The sequence below is a fragment of the Antennarius striatus genome, chromosome 5 (assembly GCF_040054535.1).
Source record: "Antennarius striatus isolate MH-2024 chromosome 5, ASM4005453v1, whole genome shotgun sequence".
Lineage (NCBI taxonomy): Eukaryota > Metazoa > Chordata > Actinopteri > Lophiiformes > Antennariidae > Antennarius > Antennarius striatus.
This window is the reverse complement of record NC_090780.1, coordinates 22071891-22093236: the sequence shown is the minus strand read 5'-3', so window position 1 is coordinate 22093236 and position 21346 is coordinate 22071891. Positions and strand designations below refer to the sequence as shown.

The window sequence follows — 21346 nt, the reverse complement described above, 5'->3', positions numbered from 1 at the left end:
TTCATCTGTGATGAATTATTTTGTCAAATTATTTGCAGGTTGTCATCACAGAGAGCAGATTTTTAACACTTAATCAAATCATAGATATTCATACACTGAAACGTGTCTGATTATGTCTTGTGACATGAAGCAATTTAACCGAGAGCTCGTCACGTCTTAGTTGTGGCCTTAGTCATGCTCCGTTGTTCAGTTGCATCTCCTGTGATAATGCACAGGGGGATTAGCAGGCAACAAGGCAGCGCAGCTCCGTTGAGGATGTCACGCGTGGTTTTAATGCATCACACGGCACTTCATAAACATGGAGGGGAGTACCACCAAACGGTGGTTTCCCGGCTGCACAGGGAGCCTCCTCCTGGATAATGTGGTAATGAAAGGTGACAGGAAGGACTCAGGGTCTGGAACGAAGCCGGGGCAGCTGGTCAGAGCAGGAGAATAGGAAGCGGTGTGCACCCGGGCTAAAGTGCAGTGAGAAGCAAATTAAAGCTCATATCTGCCATCTCCCTCGCCTCCCTGCACTTTCCTGTTTGGACTTGAAGGTGATTGGGAGCCAAGGCGATGACAGTTGACGGAAGCTACGCGGAGGAGAGAGTATTTATTTACAGTGAGATGCAGCGATGCTCGTTCAGGATGCGGTTTCACGCAGGATGTAACCCCCTCCCTCCCTCCTCACTCCACCCTCACAGTACAATCCCTAGGTTTGATCAAAAATGGGAAGTGTGTTATTGGGGAGGAGGAGTGAGCTTAGCGTGCTGCAGGGCCGGGCCAGGCTGCATTGTGTAAGAGACGGAGTCTGGACACAGCCAGCAGAGAGCTCGCTCAGCATGCCTTCCTGCCTGGCCAGAGAGGAGGTATCAAAGTCAACACAGGTCACTGACAGACAGAGGAGGTGGAAACATCAAGATTGTACTCGATTTCCAAAAAAAAAAGAGAAATCTTAAGGTGGTACAGGAAAAGGAAAACAGTGATCATGCAGTAAAAAGCAACAAAATTAAATCTTATGGGAAAACTGTTACAAAAGATGTTCAAAGAGTGTGTGTGTGTGTGTGTGTGTGTGTGTGTGTGTGTGCGTGCGTGCGCGTGCGCGTGTGCGTGTGTGTGTGTGTGTCTTGTCCGGAATTCCACCTCGTAAGGAAGGGATTTGGGTAAGTTGAAGGTTTGTGAACTCAAGTAATTACACAGTGGTTACGGTATAATTACCTTTGTCTTCACCCCACAGTACTGTGTTCACATTACAGTAAAGTAAATTTAACACAAGCATGTACAACCGTAATTCATACCACCCAGGAGCGGATAAGCAAGATATTTTATTTTTGGAAGTCAGATGGGATTGAACATGTTGCATGCTCAAATTTTTGCCTTTCATCTGGTGGGGGGGGTACCGATTGTTAGGCAGGTGGGTGTACTGAAAAGGTGAGCCACTCACATGTCTGCTTAGTGGTTGTCATGTCGGCATTAATCTGCACAAAGTTTCAAAGGCAGGTTTTATGATCTGCCTCGCGGCCTCATCTGCGTGGACAGCAGCATCTAAACTCTGGAGAACCCGACACATAAAACCCACATCTGTTAAAGCCTAAATTGCAAAACAGCCCCCGCATGTCCAGGCAGTGTTGAGTTAATAATACACTCAAAGTGCAGGTATATCACTCCCCGCAGCAGCAGCAGTGATTGTCATAGATTCAGTTCTTTTGATCTGCCGTTGCATCTTTTTAGCCATTTGAATTTCATGCCTATTTCAAAGTTGTTGAACTTCAAAAAGCAATCTTGTCTTATCTTTTTGACATACACAATTTCTCCCATGTCAGGAGTTTGATAATCCCTCAATTGGGAGCGATAGAGACCAAATTCTTTCAGGAATCTTCGAAAATTTACTTTTCAATACAGTCAAATAATCTCTTTGCGACATTAAATTTTTTTATACAAAAAAGTGACCACTTGTCAATTTTAGTGACACATTGACTCACAAATAGTGATAAAGAAAATCGCTTTGTTTAGAAGGTAGGCAAACATCTTGACAAAATAAAGGCCTGTATAATGTGGCACGATTTACAAATCTGTGTGATGCAGCTTTATCAGCAGCCACCGTCACAGAGTTATTACAAACTTGAAGAGGAGGTATTTCTTCCTTCAAGGCGCTGAATTATTGCTCCTATATGTCCCTCCCCACCCTCTGTTAACTGAGAGAACTCACCGGCACACAGCAATCCAAAGCTTAGACGCTCCGGGGGTTGAGGGGACACGAATAACGTAAATCTCAGGGCTGATTTAGGGTTAGTTCAAAAACATCTTGAGGCTGAACCACAGCACGGTTAAGTTCCGTCTTTTATTTTGTTGTTATTTTTGTGAAACTTGTTTCACTTTTGTTTTTTCATGGTATAACATCTATAAATCCATGAAGTTGAAGATGTAAATTCTGTAAAAGTTAACTGCTCTGAAGAGGCTAGCTTAGGGGCAAGTATATGGACTTGGATGAGGTGAATACTGTGTGAAAATACTCAATAAGTTGGAACGCTGTTTCACTGTTTTTACTCATCTTTCTGGTGGTGACGAGCTACTAGATTTTGTATTTCTTTAATGCTGCGAAACAATCTTGGTATACCAAAATATAAAGTCTTTATACAGAGAAAAACTTCACTACTGTTCACACAGACACACACACACACACAAACACACACACACACACACACACACACACACACGCAAAGCACTGGCGAGCCCAAGCCACACCCTCTTCCATAAAGGGGTGTGGTTAGCCTCAGTTCATTTGCGTTTAAAGGCCAACACAGATAGAGATAGTCTATGATTAAGGGCTGAAAGAGAAACATACTGCATCTCATAATACATACATATAATAAAGCCAAAGTGGCGTTTTAGGCAAGAAACTTCAAAGATGTAGTTTGGGGACTTCAGGGCCATATTTAAAATAGTTAATAAGAGTATGATATTGGACCTTTAAACATTCATCCTTACTCATTACAGGTAGTAACATAATTCTAGCTTACAGCACTGCAGGATCACGACTACAGAGAGTCTGCTGGAATCAATGCAGACTCACTGGAGCATCAAAATTAGCATTATTTTACCCTTCTTTATTATTATATGAGAGTTGTTTAATATTTCATTATCTTTTTGGGTGGTATTGTGTTTCATTTATAAATATGTTTTATGCTGTTATATGTTGTTTCCATGGATGGTTAAGATATTTACTTTATTATTGGTTATTGATTCATCCATATATGTAGCAACAGTTGCAGACTAGAGTCTCTGACAACTAGACTCAACCTGTAAAGGTTTATTAATTGCTCAGTATGGGTTGAATGCGCGTTCAATAGGACACATCTACAAATGTGGTGAGTTAAACCTTACCTCCGTTCATGAGCCAGAGTAACTCTGTTCATTAAGACGAGAAGTCAGCCGGCGCTGAGAAGGTCAAATAAATTCCAGATTGTGTTAGCAGGAGCATTTCTACCGGGTCGGAGGACCCCCACTGCAGCACCTGTTCCTCCTCAAGGCACACAGCGAGCATTCCTGAAGACTTCACAGACTTCCTATTCATTGGTCCTTGTTGTGTGATGCTGTCTGTAATTAATAGCATCGATACGGTTACACCTTGGATGAATCAGAAAAAGATTTATTTATTGGGATAGAAAATGCTGTGTTTGTTGGGGGGTGACCTAATTAATGTTTTGGAAGATGAGCTCATTGGGCATTATTAAATGCCTGGATGGAAAAGAAATCAGTTGTGGAATATTTCCTGGCTTGAATCACAGGAGGCTGTATTGGTAAAAGGAAAATAATATATGTGTAAGATTGATCCGTCAGCAGCGACCCCATTATCTCCTAAGCTGTTAATTACACTGGGCTCAGCTTGCATGTCAAAAAGGAGATAATTGAAGGAGGTAAAAATGTACTTTATTTATACTTTCATTTGGAGCTGGTACTACCCCTAGCAAAAAGTATGGGATCACCAGTCTTGGACGAGCACTAACTCAGACATTTTATTTTTTTCCTCAGAATTGAGTGATTCCATATTTATTTCCCTGCCCTTGCTCTATAAAAGTAACATTTCCTGACCACCACAATGTTTTTTCTTCTTTTCTTTAGTGTTTCTGAATGCCAAGGAGTTGCATTTTTGTAAAACTTAACTATTTTCACTCTTTTTATCTGAGTTTGTTCTACATAATAAAATGTCTGAGTGAGTGCTCGTCCAAGACTGGTGATTCCATACTTTTTGCTAGGAGTGGTAGAAGAACTTCTCTCTTTTGTCCTTTTTCTGTGTGACTATGATGTATTTATTGTTGGACTTTAGAAGTTTGCAAGGATATTATTCATAATCATTACCAAGGTCTGTGCGTGTGGGTGTGTGCCTCCTAAAACGATTTGAACAAAATTATCTAAACCTCCCATGAATCTTGTATTCTTCTGAAGCTTTTAATTTTAGATTAAACACATTTTTTTATTACATACTCCATGAAATATAAGCATATGGCCACACTGGTATTCTCTGTAGGTGTGAAACACTCTTGATAATTTAAGCAAATAAGTCGTTTGATATAAACATAGGATGCAACCGTTTGCTTTAATATGATAGATAGAAGATTGCAAACTTGTATGTGTAATTTCAGTTGCTTAGTATCCGTTACAGTGACTATGGTGCATTGCAGGATGATACCGCCATAACACAAACAAAAGAAAGAAGGAATAAAGAGGATGAAAATGTTTTTTCTTTCTTTCAAGAGATAAGGTTAGAGAATCCGCCACAGCATACATCTGAAAGACGAGCAGAGGTGAAGGACACAAAAAGCAGCAGAAACCCTTTAAATGAAGCTTCTTTCATTAACGCTCTCTGTTTCTAGTGCATTTCCCCCAGCCAAGTAATGTGTCATCCGTCAGCTAGATCACTGGGGACACGCTGTACTTAAAAAAAAACCCTCTTGTTTGTCATTTTACTTCTAGAGATCGCGTCAGTACTCTGTTTCCTGTGGTTTCCTGTGGAGAACTTTGGTGTCTGTGTGTACAGCAATTTACAAGTGCACGTGAATGCTGTCTGCACTCCCTAAAGCAAACACACACACACACACACACACACACACACACACAGAGTGTTTGTTTCTATCATATGGCCACATTTGTCAGTTCACCTTCAGGGCTGATGGACAGTTGCTTCACAGATGATTTTGTGCAGCACCTGGTGGACAATGCTAAGAATGAGCACGTATGAAGACGTCAAAACAGCTCATCTCAGAGAATTGAAGTCTGGTAACCACATGGCGTTTAGTTCTTCTGGTTTTACCCTTTTCTGCTTTGACTTCATTTGTATATTTTTTCTTTGTATTTCCTGTCAGAAGTGGGTGAAATCTACAACGCCTCAGAATCAGCAGCTCTTTACAGCGATGACCAAACATCACATCAGATGATGATAACGATGAAAGATAAAAGAAAGTCAGTACAGAGATGGAGCTGAGGGGCACAGGTTCAGTTTAACTGTTACATCAGTTCATCCACACACACACACACCCCTCTTTTTACTGCCTCCTTTTTGCTTTGTCTAACAAGTATCTGAAAATCCTTTAATATCTTCCGATTAGTTTATCTACTTTGCCAGAAGACTCCACAAGGCTGAACAAGGCTGGACTTTTAGATGGTTTTTAAAAAAAAAATTATATTAAGTTTGAAGTGTTTCTCTCTCGTTTTGACCACGTCTTGTTCTCCAGAGAAAGATCTCTACACTCTCAGATGCCAGCTAGCTGTATTTTGCTGTGGCCATGCAGTCTTATCTGTGCTTGAGGTCTGTACTTTAATGGGGTTTATTGATCTAAACAACATCAGGGGTTGCGGTGATGTTATTAAGGCCAAGATAACTTCTGTGTAATTCCACTCCAACAATATATTAGCCTTTTATTGGTCTAAATAACTTTGCCTTTTAGACAGTAATGCACCAGTAAGTCACAGCAGCACTTCATGTCGGCAGGATCTTAATAAAGCATTTCCTCTGGACATCCTGCTGCGGAGAGAGTGAAAAGCGACAGGTTAAAAGGCATGCTGGGAAATTTTCATGCCATCGCTGTAAATTGTCTTTTTATTTTTTTGATTATGTGCATAAAGATAGAACTGTGAACAGCAAAGTTATGTGCAAATGTGTGTTTCTATTTCACACATCGACTTCCTGTGAGGAGGAACACAAGCTGGAATATGTGCAGCATTATGTACGCAGGAGTTGTTAGCCTGCGATTATATTTACTCCTCAAACTTTTGGATTCCGTATCCCAAAGAAGGCCAGGCTTAATAGGAAATCTACAGCTTCCAGATCTTATCTTATAGTTGTATTTGAAATACTTTCAAGGTCAGCATATTTCTAATGATATTTATATGAAAAGCGTGCCATGTATGTACTAGTATATTTTCAAGGGTTGGTGGTTGTGGGGAGGGCGGTAGGGATGCATAATTTGCAGCTATTTAAAACCTTGGTTTTGGTAATGAATTATTTTGTCATCTCCACTGTGATGAGATTAATCTTTAATAACTGTAACAATTATTTTATTAAAAAGAGAAGCCATGCATTATGGCTATCTCGCTGAGGTCTCAAGCTGGAAAGAATTCTCATTATGAGCATTATATTACCCCGGTGTGCGTTCAGTTGGATGTCCCACCCAAATGACATTAGGTGTCAACAATGTTTGCGTTAAAAGTAAGCAGTCATATTTACAGAGGGCAGCTTTTTCATTTGCTGGCTGACACTGGGAGATGTATTAAAACAGATACTAATGCTCCATCTGATTAAGTCGCTTGGAGAGAAACTCCTCTGAAGTGTTGACTTTTAATAAAACTGTTACATAAGCATCGTCATCATCATCATCATCATCAGGGATAAATCCTCATTGGGAGATGAGGAACTTTTGATTTCTGTACTTTATTTTGTGACGATAATCACCCTCAGATCTCTGTGAATTCATCAGTTTTTTGTTTTTTTAGTGTCTCATGATTTATCGTTGTCTTTTCATCTACATCTACACCCTGTGTTTCTTGTGATGGTTTGCTGTGCTGTGCAACATTGTGTTTCGTTAATGGTTCCAGGCCCAGGGCTCCTGCTAATGACATGGTTGTAATTGTTTGTCAGTGTGATAATGTGTGATTTCCTATTTCCATGTGAAGTTGGACATTTGATGGAGGAGGGGATTGTGTCAGGAAGACAAAGTGCTGTAATTTGTCACCGGCTAAATGAGCTTCTCTCCAGACATCCTCTAGATTTTTACTGACAATCTCATATTCACAATTATAGATCCTTTTTAGGACCATGGTTTCCACATGATTCAGTGTGTCGAAGCAAAATCCGACAACGACCTGAATGTTTCACGAGTCTGGTTCTGGTTCTGTTCTGACATAGAAATATGTTTACTGTAGTTGACAGACACAGAAGTGAAATTACAGAGTGTGGTAATATTTTATTCTTAGTTTATACGAGTGAGTCATCACTTCCTTTAAGTCAACATTTTATAAACCAGAATGATTTCATCATCTCCAGAGGAAAGACGTTGTCAGCTCGTGTATTCAGTGAGTGAGGATATTCTGATTTAAGCTTTTACTGACTTATCTTAGAACTTATAAGGCACGTAATTGCTGCACAGGTTTGAGTGATTGCCTTCATATGTTTCCTGTCTTTGTTTGTGAAACAGACTGATTCCATATTTCAGGGTTTGGGAGGGGGCAAATCTATCCAAGTTACCATTTCTTGAACTAAACAAATCAGATGAAGGGGGATCCTAAGGGAGCCCCTTATTGTCACAATCGCCCTCGGCCAGTGTTTTCTTTCCAGTCTGGATTGAATCATGTCCTCGCTGGTTGTTCCCTCATCCGCTCCAGCACATATTGCTGGTGTGATCAGCTAAACGTGGCCTCTGCTTTCTTCTTCGTAGTTAGGTACTTAACATTGATATTTTTTCTTTTCCTTTCAAGGACAAACGGTGTAGGAGAAGGCAGATCCCGTGTGAAGTCCCCGAGCTCTCACCGAGCAGCAGATCCCTTTTCAGTGCCAGCTGTTCTCTCAGATACACCGGGCCGTGCTGAAATTCTCTTAATATAATTCTGGGGGCTCATGAGAATTGTGCAAAACAAGCGTGCCAGCCAGGAGAATGTTGAATTTTTCATCAGTGGGCCTCAACTCGCTGAGTTAGTGGGCAGCGCTCTCATTCATGAGCAGATGTTCAGCGCAGTTACACTCTGCAGCTAATGTGAACTTACTGGCCTCTCTGCCATTGGCTGCAAGGACGTTGGCAGCGACCTGGCATCTGAGAATTACTCCCAGTAAAAGGAGCGGGTCTGGAAAGCATAGCCACGGCCTTTTTTAGCCACTTCTCAGCCCAGGAGCAAGATCCTGGAAAGGGGAAGGCACTGACAGCCCATCCGTCTTCGGTCTGACAGTGATGAAACACTCGCCACCGTTCACTGGGGAAACAGCATTGAAATTCCTGAAGATCATTTCCACGAGTTTTTAATGCTTATTTCTAATAAGCGGCGAGACGTGATCCAACATAACTCAGCAGGTGGAATGTACCCTATGCGGGGGAGATATTAATAGATGACGGCACCAGGTACACAATTATTCTAGTACTCATGGAAGAGGAAATCTGTAGAAGGGAGGCACTTTTGAGGTGTAACGCTGCTGCTGTGGTCAGCCTGGTGGGCCATACCCTCCCCCATCACACACACACCCCCCTCCAGCCTCTTATTCTGGGTGTGATGGGGCCGTACAGAGCTGCAATTGTTTTCCTTCTAACTAAACAAAACGCAATTTGATTTAAAGTTTCATTAACCGGTCAGAGTGTGTACATGTGTGCATGACATCACGTTTAGTCGGCTGCATGCCAGTCATCTGTGTGTGTGTGTGTGTGTGTGTGTGTGTGTGCGTGTGCGTGAAAGTCATTGCAGTAAAGTTGTGCATGAGGGACTGAAACAGTGGGAATGACAAGCTCTTTTTCCTCTGCACATCTCATTTTCAGTTTCTAATTGGTCGTTTTCAGGTTGGCTTTATGAGAGCAAAACTAATTAGCGTTTCTAAATTCAGCAGAAAAAAAAAGTCACTCAGCTTGATTGTTCTGGTTTCCTCTCCTGTGTCAAGCACTCAACAATAAAATAAGACTAATCATTTTCAAATTGCTCGTATTTTTAAACCTCTGAGCTGAATGTCACTCCTGGTCTCTTGGCATTTTGTTTTGGCAAGATTGGAATACAATGCTTGCCCTCTTTGCCGGTGCGCCCGCTTTGTGATTCGTGGGAAGTTTGGACTTGGGCCTGTGGAAAAAAAAAAGAAGAGCTGTTGTGTTTTAGGTGGGGTTGTTTCTGCTTTGATTGGGAACGTCCTGCTGACAGGAGCAGCCCTAGCAAGTTTACAGTAACTGTGACATTGCTGTTACCTTTATTCAAAGCGCTCCAGCTGCAACGAGCCCTCAGGAAGCCCAGCGCAGGCTCACATGGGCGGCCGGCGGCCCACAGAGAGGAGAATAAACCCTGTTTGAGTTGGCAGACACTCCCCTCTCGGGGAACTTTTGCTGCCTCTGCAGAAAGGCCAGTGGCGACGGCTTTGGTTTGTTGGGGGTGGGGGGGCGCAACGGTGATTCTCGAGGCAGGATGGGCTTTTTCCACCTCTCCAGCTTTTCAGGAAACACATTTTGCTGTTTCTTCCCTCTGTGTTTGTAAATGGAGGGACAGAGTTGAAGCTAAGGGGCCTGGGATGGAATGACAGCTCCACTGTATGTGCGGTGATTTTTATGTCTTTAACTATTTATTTATTTATTTTATGGCAGTTTAACACCATAAAAAGCTATTTCAGCATGTTTTGGGTGTTCTCTGTCGGTGGACCATTATTTAAAATACATATGAACAAAAACACTTTTTATTTTGCCATCTCCCGCTGTAGGGACTTCAGTCTTCAGACAGCGGTAATTAAACAGTACTTGATCTAAGGTTAGGGAGGAGCCGTGTTTGAACGCAATTAGTGCAAATTAATTTGGACCCAGTTACAAATTTTAGAATGTGTCATTATTTGTTTAATCAAGGGAGCTCTCGTCGGAGATGCTAAATATGTATCAACAGATATTTAAAGGGAGGCACGCGAAACCTATTTAATTCAGCCGTAATGAATATTCATTTGAAGTGACCTGTTTTATGCCCCTCCAGGAGTGCTGTGGAGGTGCGTGTGCGCTCACACACAGCCGCCCTATTAACTAAATAGCATCCGAGGTGACTGCCTATTTATTAAGGTGATGTGAGGTGTGTTTACTTTTTGCTGGTTAGCTTTATATTTCAATTCATTTCTCTTGTCCCCCCCCCCCCCTTATCATCGCAACGCCTGGCTCCTTTTTCACTTTCTTTCTACCTCTTCTTTTTTTATCCCCTGTTCTACTCCCCTTTTTTCTGCTGCTTGCCGGTCCAGCCTGGAGCCTCCAGTGGTGACATCCTGTGTGCCGACAGATCAAAGTAAGTGCTCCATATGCACGTCAGATAGCACAAAAACACCACGTGAAAACCATCTTTTCTTCCAACCTGTTGAGAAAAAGATTTTTATAAAGTCTTTTTAAAGATATACGGAAACATTGGTATACTTGAGATGATGAAGGCTTTTGCCGATTTCCACGATTCCATTCTGATTTTCGTCGCCTTGAAAGACAACGCCAGAGCTGTTTGAGAGACTGGAAAGTGAAGAAACTTTGTTAAGTGCGTGGCATCCACATCCCCTGACTCCTAGAAGTCATTTCTCCTTGTGTTGTGTATAAACACGTCAAAAACAAACAATGACCCCGGGTAGACTCCATGCCGCACAACAATTTCAAAGCCTGAGCTGTAGTGTAAACACAAAACATGTTTAACCTTCACGCAGAGAAGACGACCTCAGATCTGCCGTTATTTCAGAGTCTCTTTCGACCTTGGTCAGATGAACCTTAGTTTACACGTCTCCGGTTTTTCCTCTGGTTTAGGTTTTAACTGAATATCTGCATTGCAAGTTTGCATTTAAATATATCTCAGATAGGTTTTAAAGTTACAGAAATAGCATTTACGCTCTCATGGGACACCAAAACCCTCAATAAAGTTATTTATTCGGTCACCTTATCAAAATAAAGGCATCAAACACATGCACACACACAAAACCTGCCCCTTTCTTCACAAGAGGACATGATATGAACTGAAATACCAACATCATCAAGATATACAAACCCGTGTTTAAATAGTGTTTTGAAGTGGTGTGCATTTCCCATATAGGGACCTTATATATTGAGTCATGAATATTCATATATGTGGGCTGTTTCACTTTGAGCAGGGGGGCTGGTAGGGTGTTGTGGGGTGTGTGACTGTAGTCTAGCCCAGCTGCTGAATGATAAAATAGGGTCTCTAATTAAGGCCTGAGTGTACAAGCGTGTAAAGTTCTCTCTGGAATGCTAACAACCTGTGATATTTCCCGTGGAATTGCTGTACAGGTCTCAGACAGGGGAGGGGAGTTGAGTGTTTTGGGGTTTTGGGCGGGGGGGGGGGGGGGCAGCGATCATGTGGCAAACCAACATGTTTTACACATCCGTGTCAGATTGAGGCTAATGAAGGCCAGACTGATCCTTGGATGCAAGCCTTAAGTAAATGATCCTTCTTTGAATATATTAGAGCCTCGTAGGAGTGTTGTTCCCCCCCGCTGTGCTACTATGCTTCATGTTGTCTTAAAGGAAGTCACGGCGTTCGATCATGTCGTACGCCATCCAGTCTGATTTTAGTTTGTGTTACGACTATTGTTGCTCTAGCAACACACACTGATCGTCTGTGTGTTAGAGCATCTGCAAAACAGTTTGTAAATGGAAACTATGAGTGTTATGTCATTTGACAATGTAAATGAGCCATCTCAAATTTTTTTCCCCACCCTCTTAAGAGGGATTTCATTTACATAACAGGCTGCCGTTCGCTATGCAAATGTAGACAAACTTGAGTTTTCTCATTTTGCTCTGTTTTTTTGGGGGGGTGGGGGTGGGGGGTGGTTTTGAATGAAATGAAAAGTTATCAAAATATTTGACTAATGAAAATGGTAACGTGTATGAAAATGCGTAAATAAATACATCTGATGGAGGGGAATTTTATTCCTCTGCGATTTATGGCCACATTGGCTCTTTCCATGTAAATGAATCCTAAACGTGTAATCACGAGGCACTTTTGAATATTGATCGGAAAGACAAGGACATAGAAATGAAGCACTTGTGAATGCATCCCTCCTGAGTTACTGTAACAACCCATTAATAAATACCTCTCTGGTGCTTTAGTGCTGGGCTTGCCTTACACTCAATGAACCAATGTCGTTTGATTTTTGCTGATATAGCATGTGTACTTCATAGATGGATTGATGGGATGGATCCAATTAGCCATGGTCATTGCTCATGTATAGCTGATAGCTGACAGTAGGAGTCTTGCATAGAATATCCTCGATTTTGGTGGTTTGGTAGAATGTTCGTTAGGAGCACTTTAAAAGCCCATAAAGAGCACATTGTGAAGAATGCACAGTGGATGGGGATTTGATTTACAGCTATAGCAAATATTCTTAATTAGTCATGGGAGTGAAATCATTTCTTTCCAGTAATAAGGGCACCATGATGGAGAATACCTAAGAGATAATAAAGGCGCCAAGATCCATCCCTTTTCTTTTCCTTATATATACAATAAACACTACAAAGGCTTTATACATGAATGTATTTGTCTATTTGCTGATAGCGCTCTTTTTAAAAAATACTCACCACTGACATTGCACAGCCTCCTTGCAGTATGGTTTCCTGCTTGTGACACCAGGTGTATGTGATGTTCCATGAGGCCTCCTGACCTCCCAGGCTTTGCGCGACGCGCTGGCCTGTTTGTAAGTGCAAGCCCTGTTTGTAAACACGGACAGAAGGGCGAGAAGCAACCCGTGCCTCCGTTGCGCTCGGCTCACAAGATGGGAACAACATAATGTGACAAGCAACAGATGTGTCACACGAGCTGAAATCAAAACAGCCGTCCGGCGTGGAGTTGTGTTCGCCGTCAGACTCGCTCTCGCTGCTGGCAGATGAGACAAGGCAGCGCCTCTGCTGCTCCCAGCTTCCTGTCTGGGAGAGGACAGGCCTGTTTGTAGGCTGCTTTGACACCCTAGTCACTTTGTCATCTGGGGTGCTTGCTGCCGCTCTGATCACATGTAAACGCTGCGTTCAAAGAGCGTCATATCAGCCCAGTGACAGGTAGGCTCCCAATGAGACAACAGCCAAAGGCGATGTCCTTTTCCATAAACTCTGAGTACGAATGCTCGGCCTAAGACAAAATAAAACAGTATGACATCATTCTGAGAGCTTTTTTTTTTCGAATCTGGAAAGAAGTTTGTAAAGCAGCATAGTTTTCAGAAGTGCCTTGCATCAGGACATGGAGTAGAAAACCGCACTCATCAATGCCCACTTCACATAAACCGATTGTCGCGTCTGACGGCAGCAGTTAAAATGCCGCAAGCGTTGACTTTACACAGGAAGCATGTTAATGTTATGGTCAGCTTTAGCTTGTTATTGCCACTGCCCCGTCAGCAAATAGTGTGCCTGCACGTTGAATTCATGTCGGAGAAGTAGGAATCCATCACCAGAACAAGTGAATGAACGAAGGTGCAGCTGCTTGACTGACGGCGTACTACAGACCGTCACCCCGCACATGTTTACCACTCCGACAGTCGTTTCTGTGTTTATTTCCATGGGTGTAATTGAGCTATTTTCTGAGGGCAGCTGTAACCCACACTAACTTATATCCCAACTTTCCATTAAAGCGTGTGGAGGTGGGGTGGGGTACTGATAGTAATCACGCCCAGCAACACCGCTATGTAAATATGGCTTATCAGCTTTGCCAATTTGGTTAAGTGGCATGTACGTGGGTGATCCACATATCCAGCTCTATGGCTCTGACCCGGCCCACATCCAGCAGGCATTTATTAAACACGGCTAACTTGCATTGTTAACAAGTCTGCATGAAGCAAGAACATGAAAATGACGGTGGTGGCAAAGTAATGTTGTGCAGAAAAAAATGCAAATAGGCTCCGAGTCTTCAAAGCTGTCTCTTGTGGGCAAAACCTAAGTGTTCAGTGTGTACACCGTATGGAAATTGAAATGGGAACATCAAGATCTAAAACACACCATTTAAATATTCAAACGTTAATGCCAAACAATATGCATTGTTTGGCGTTAGTGTTTTGCATTATGGGTTTTGGTATTTGCGTACAACTGTTTGCTACCGGGGGGGGGGGGGGTTACGAGGAAGAGAGTTGCACAGATATTGTGTAACAACGTGGATGATATGAAAAAAACCCCAAAAAACAAGCCTTTGTCTGCCAGTCCTAGCAACATGAAAATGATGTTTGAAAACTGTAAAACCATTTTTAATGGTCACTATTGTACATTGTCCATCAGCATTAGTCGAGTCTGATTTTGATTCACATACTGTATGTTGACGTAGTCCATGAACTCTTCTGTCTGTAAACAGGAGAGGGCCATATTGGGCGTTTTCTTCCACTATTTATCTGCTCAGAATTCCATCCCTATCTTAAGAGTACATTGCAAGTTTTTCTCTGCATCCACTGAGTTGACAAAACCTAAAATCAACCAGAGATAATGAGTATCGTGATTGTGGTTTTCATGTTTGTTAACCTTGGCTGGCTGCGTCAGACTCTCTGCAGCGTCTCATGTAAGGAGATGTTTGATGCATCATTCCACTCTTGCACTCTCTGGACAAAATCACCCAATTATTTGCTACTTATTTCAATTCTCAGGAACGCAATGAGAGTGATGAAGACTCCAAATATAATTTGGATCGCAAAAAAAAGCTATGCTTCTTCCTCCATCAGTAATCTACATCACTCAGAAAATAGACAGGAAATGTAATGAGGTTTGAGGCTTCAGCCAGGTTAAATAAGTTAAAACATTGTCACCTCTATCATTCTCTTTGAATCAACCCATTTTCTTTTGTCATAGTTCAAACTCCCTGAAAAAAAGTGTCAGCTCATCTCTTCTCCATCAGCCATGAATCACGATATGAGAAATAATGAACCGCTTCATCAAGTTTAAAAATCAAAATAAATCTTGTTTCAAAAAACGTATGACTTTTTGAGTGTTAATATAGATTCCTAATCCGACCATAAATGGAAACAAGATTTGTTGAACTGCAATGCAAAAAACACAATAAATAAAATAAAATCCCTAACAGCGGACATCAGAAGGGATCATTTAGGATGTTTTGCACTGCATTTACATAAATCACGCTAAGTAAGCTCTTTTATTTATCACTCTCCACCTCTCTACCCTCACCTCTTCATTCACCTTGGTCCGGACTCTGTAGGTCAAACAACGAACAGACACACAAAGGAATGAGAGGCAGGAGAAATCCAGGCTGCTGTGTGACAGGGTTAAACGTGGTGAAGAATTGCCAGTACATGCGGTGACATCTGCAACCACCATCAACATGCACTGTAATTAAATGGAATCCCTAATTTTTAATTCTGCGCTGTGCAATAACTGCCCTTGTAATGAATAATGTAAGGAAGAAGGAGGGCTGTTACTTGATGCTTTTTCACTTTGTGTTTAAATTTAGCTGGTGTCATTGTCCAGCGGCGTGATTAATAGTTTATCGGTCTCAACTATACATCTCCATGAAATATCTCTTTCCGTCTGTCATTAAACTGCACATGGAAATTAGTTAGATTTTCAATCAGGCATAGCTTGGACCAAAAAAGAAGGAAAATAATTCAAGGAAATAGCTATCATGGCGCACTTGCATGTAGGTGACCCAGTGTAGGACATCATTTATGCGGTTAGTCTTGCACTTTGATGAAAAGTTCCATCTTTTGTGATTTGAGTATGTAATCGAAACCTCCTACAAGACACAAATATTCAACCTAACTGTTGTTTTAAATAAGCTTCAGCGCTGAAAGTGAGGAGAGAGAGTGGCCTGTTGTAAGGGTTTGACCAGTCGACCAGAGATTGGCTTCCCTGTCAAATAAAGATTAGGTCCTTATTTCACCATCTAATCCCCGTAAATCTCTTAGAGGAGAAGTGGAGTGGTTCGGGGGCCTTTAATGGCGCCGGAGGCTTCAACATCTATGCGTCGTCGTCTTCTATGAATGCACACGAGTTGGTACAGACTCCTGCGGCCGCTCGTTAGGTTATTTCTGTCTGGATTTGAAAAGCAGTGGAAGGTGAAACAAGAAGCCTGCTAAAGGTTTTTTTTTTTATTTGCGTATGCTAGTTAGCTTTAACTGCTAACAAGCTGCATTCCAGTTGAAGTAACTCAGACCCAGTACTTAGCGTTAGCCTTTAGCAGCATTAAGCTAACTTGGCGCTCTGATGTGACTTCTTTGACTGGTTTTCTCACATTTAACTATCGAACGTCTCCATTTTTTGCTCCTCAAACACGCTGAACATTCTCTTTATTGAATTATTAATGCACACATTGAATTATTGAAGGAAGATAATTTCTGATCAGATTAATATTAACTCCCCGTGAAATATTAATGAGCTATGTTAAAAATGATGAACTTATGGAACTATTAATATAATCATAAACAGACACAGTAAAAAAAAAAAGTGGCATGGAGTCAAATGTGCTGCAATTCCTTTTAATGCAGTTTCCCTTGAGGTTGGTGAATATGAAATATTGCTCCAGTCGATTTCGCTGGGCTAATGTCATCGGCCATTCATGCCCCGGGGCTGATGGCGGTGTCACTGGGGGAAGTTCTCCGGCATTTGTCTGCAGGTTATCGTTGTCACCTTGTCCATGGATGACCTGAACTATGGACAGGGGAAAAGCTGCAATGATGTTTTGCTATTAATATTGAGTCGGCCCTTTTATCAGCTCCATTGCCTTTCCTCTTCTCACTGAGGGAGGTGGGTAGATGAGCTCGAATGAAAGACCCATAGCTGCTGTACAATCTTTGCCTTCTTTTTATTTTAAGCATTTGATATGGCATTTACCATTCTTTGTTCTATTATTCTGAACTGCTAAACAGAAAAAAAACAAACCGTCATTGTAACATAATGGAAAGCACCTAGAAAATGTGCCTCCATTAATTATGTTTTAAATGCTAATGCCAGTAAGGAACATAATGACGAAGACATGAAAGACTCTCTATTCAAAATCTGATAGTCAGGGAGAAGCAAATTATTTCAAATATTTGATATTTAAATTATTTTCAAATGAACAGAGACATGAGTAGAGCAGAGGCGAGTAGTTTCCCCTGGTGATCCTCCAGGCGTCTTTGTTTCCGCGGTGCGTCTCCAGCTCATTAATGTTCTAAGCATGTGAGAGAACCAGACCATGCTCCATAACCCATAGCTGGGTGACATCTCCGGTCCTACATACACACACACACACACACACACACACACACACACACACACACACACACACACACACACACACACACACAACACACACGCCATACATTCGCATGCATGAAAATCCCCCAGCCGTTTAAAGTCCACTGGCTCTTTCAGGAAGTGATGGCCGCAGAGCTGTCCTGATTAAAATGACAATAGTCTAATTAACTCGACCTCAGTCTCACTGCACTAAAACGGCTGATGGCTTCCCAGTTCCTGTTTGAAAACCCTTTGTCTCCTCATTCACCAAAAAAAAAAAAGGGGGGGGGGGTTTCCATACCAAAATGGTTCAACTCAACAAGATTCGCTAATGGCAGTTATTTCGTGTAATATAATTAAATCTAGGCAAAGCTTTCCATCCTTATTTTCTCCCAAATGAAAGCCTTACGTGCAGTTCTACAGGGATTCGTCATCTGGGACCGTCATCATTCCCCCTCATTCCAAGTAATTTTAGTAATCAAGATTATTTACAAATTTAAAGTTTAATTTTGATGTTTTGTCTGATTTTATTTCAAGCATCTTCTGTCATCTCCAATCTGGCCTCTAATGTCTGCGGCGTTCAGTGGTCTTCAAATGAAAAGGCCAAAATTGCAATAATACGCCAAAGGATTCTATTTTATGACCCGAATCATTCCCTCTCTGCATCTGGCAGTATATGAAAATGAGACTTAACGCATGCCCCCCCACCCCGTGAATTATTTTTATATTATTTGATGGACGCATCTAAAGCGCAGAGGAGACAAAAAAGAACAACAACATTAAAAAAAAAAAAACTTTAATGACTAAAGAAGACGCTGATTTTTGCTCCACTATCCTTCTGTTGGTGATTAAAGTCTATGGGGAGATAATTATGCTTTAATCTGGAGTTAATGAAGTGAAAACTTCTCTTTTCTTGTGAAATGGAAGGGCAGATCTTTTTGTACTACTATCTACAGACATGCCCCCCCCCTTGACAAGGCAACACAGAGAATTGGTTTTGTTTTAAGGTCGCGGCCCTTTCGTCTACACTGCTTGTCGGTGTGGTGGGTGATGGAAAGGATCTGTGAATGAAACACTGCTGCATCCGCCTGCCTGTGGAAAACATCAAATGATAACATCACAACAGGTCACGAGGGATGTGCGCTGATTTGAATGAAACACAATGTAGATCTTCATCGCGGCTGCTCCGTATTGTAGCGCTGCTAACGCGCTCCGCTTACAGCATGTGTTCGCCATCAAATGCTAAACATAAAAGGAATGCACAGATTTGAATTCATCACATGGCAACGCTGGAGCCATATGTGTCGTGTGACTTCACATGCCCCCTCATGAACACATGGGGGTGTTGGTTAACTCAACTTTATCAGATACGCCCAAACTAGTGGCCAGAGAGCACATATTAAACTGTCCTTGTGGAAGTTCACATCTGGTGCTTTGGAGATTTTTGTGTGTGTGTGAGTGAGGTGTATGGGGGGGCGGGGGGACTGTGAGGCAGCAATCTCTCACCCCCAAACACACACACACACACACACACACACACACACACACACACACACACACACACACACACACACACACACACACACACACACACACACACACACACACACACACACACACACACACACACCAACCCCTCCAACAGCACTCTCACATTTCATCATCTGTTCTCCAGCGCCAGGGTGCTCCGGCACAAGTTGGCCGCTCTGGATCCATCTGTTGTTATTATTTTCCACTGATAATTGGCTTGAACAATGGAATGCTTGTGTCCCCCCGCCTTTGAAACCCTACACCCTGTTTATTTTCCAGAGGTCTCATTTCTCTCTCTCTCTGTCTGAATCCCTTTAAGTCAATTCCTCCCTTTCTCCTCCTTCATCTCTTCCCTTTGTCTCACGTCCCCCCTCACCCCTAACCCCCCCCCCCCCGTGTCCATTTGAGAGGGTTTCACATGAAAATGACATATTTGACTGGCCACATCAGTATGTGTCACTCAGCGTCTGACGCCATTCTACAGATTTTCTGGTGTTGGTGGTGGTGGGGTGTTCAGCTCCTATTTTCCTCCGTAGCCCCCCTCCCCACTTACTACTGCATTCCTCTTCTAAATGAGAAAAAAAACAAAAACGGATAGAAACACTGATAGATGGAGAGAATACGAGGAGGGAGAGAGTCTTTAACATATAGTGAAATAAAGATAATGATACTTATGTGTATCAATTTATTTCGCATGATTAAAATTGAGGGAAAAAAAGTCTTCTAGGAGGTTTGGATGATGGTGAAGTGTATTTTTCTTTTTTTTAAATTTATGACATGACCAAAAAAAATGACCTACTTAAATTAATGAAATTTTATATTTCATTTAATGTTGTAATTAAGTGGTTTCTTGTCAGTGTCTTTCTGCTCTGGTAGCCTTTTTACAGTTCACAGACAGATTTCACTGGTTATTATCAACAGGCAGCTTTTTGGTAAAAGTTTCATAGATCTTTCTTTCTTGCATGCACCATTTTTACAGCTTCTCTATAAACGTCTGCTGCTCTCATTAAGGACATGAGTATATTTCCCCCTCATTTTTTTTTCCTGCCTTGCTGACTGTGTTGATGTCCATTTTTTCTGCCTGCTATTGTCTAATTAGAAAAGGCCGGGACAGGTACGGTTCTAGGCAGGCGTCTGCTCTGTGCCACTTCTTCATTTGCCGAGTATTTGTGTTTATTCAGAAGGGCCTCTTCCTGCATATTTAATCTAGAGCAAGGCACCAGCTTTTGTTGTGAGACCACATACCTCCAGTTCCCCTAAATACTGCAGTGTGGACTCTAGATCGTTCTCCTTGAACTCCATACCTGCCACTTTCACCGGCAGCTTCCTCCTCTTCGTCAGAAGTGGATTTGAAAACACTCTGCCTCAGCCTCAGCATACAGTTTCACCATGAAAGCCTGTCCAACTGTTCACGGGTAAGTCTGTAAAGATTTCATTATGTTTCCACACTATCGTTTTTTTTTTTCACCTCGCCTTCTTGCCTTTTATGGGATGCCGGTGGATGTGTGTGTGTTTGTGTGTGTGTGTTCGAGGGTGTGTTCTGTAAGTGATTGACAGAGTTGGTGTTTAGGGCGAAGCCACAGTTCCTGGTGGTACTACAGGTAGCACTCAAGCAATGATTCTATTCCCACTCGTTCCTCCCAGTCTACCTGGGAATCTCATTGGATCTTGGGAAATCTCGGGGAACATTTGACATTATTATTCTGACTTAATGGTAAAGGGAGCAAATGGTTTATGTAAGTGTATGTAAGCTGACATGGTCTAGCCACCTTTCTCCTAAAAATACTATTATATTGCTAATTTTTGCATTTTGGAGAGATGTGGCTTCAGTGGTTACAATGCGGTTGTGATTCCATACCCGGTTCCTCCAAATACATGCCGATGTCTCCTTGAGCGATAAGGTCTGGGATGGGTTGAATACAGTAAACAAATAAAACCTCTTATCTTTTTTATTTTAGGCTTATTTCAACAACTTTCGTGCCAGTTTGCCCATTGCAATATAGCAAAAAAGTACCAGTTATCTATAAAATCTAAATACATGCATCACATCAATTTTAACCCTAAATGTTTCAATCAACTGGGACTTTTTTATTCAAAGTCTGTCATGGTTTTAGTAATCATGTGACCTTATGTATATCCTGTGAATAAATCTGAACTGAACAGAGAAGAATGTGGGAGATAAAACGAAAGTGAGTGGCCTGACCTCATTCTGTGGAGGAATGTATTCGGTAGGTTTAAAACTCAACTGATCAGACAATAGCAGCAGGTAGCCCCTATCTGTGTGACTCTGTGTGACCCTTAGGTGGGTGTGTGTACACTCGTCCGCATATGTGACACAAAATAAAGTGTTTACCAGCTCAGTGCACAAAAATCTTTCCTTCTGTTGCTGCAGTGGGGGTTTGAGGGTTTTTTTTTTAAGTGTCAACCCCGCGGTGATGCACGGG

The 21346-nt window shown here is 41.9% G+C and overlaps 1 protein-coding gene across 8 annotated transcripts in view; it reads left to right on the top strand.

Annotated features, from left to right (window-relative positions):
• The window catches only part of foxp1b (forkhead box P1b), a 139158-nt gene that overhangs the window by 20654 nt on the left and 97158 nt on the right, over nt 1-21346 (top strand). For 6 of the 8 annotated variants that reach the window (XM_068314512.1, XM_068314520.1, XM_068314521.1 and 3 more), the window contains exon 3: nt 10427-10470. The exons of the other annotated variants lie outside the window; for them this stretch is intronic. The gene's annotated coding sequence lies outside the window, so the exon portion shown is untranslated. The remainder of the gene's footprint in view (nt 1-10426; nt 10471-21346) is intronic. 8 annotated transcript variants of the gene reach the window in all.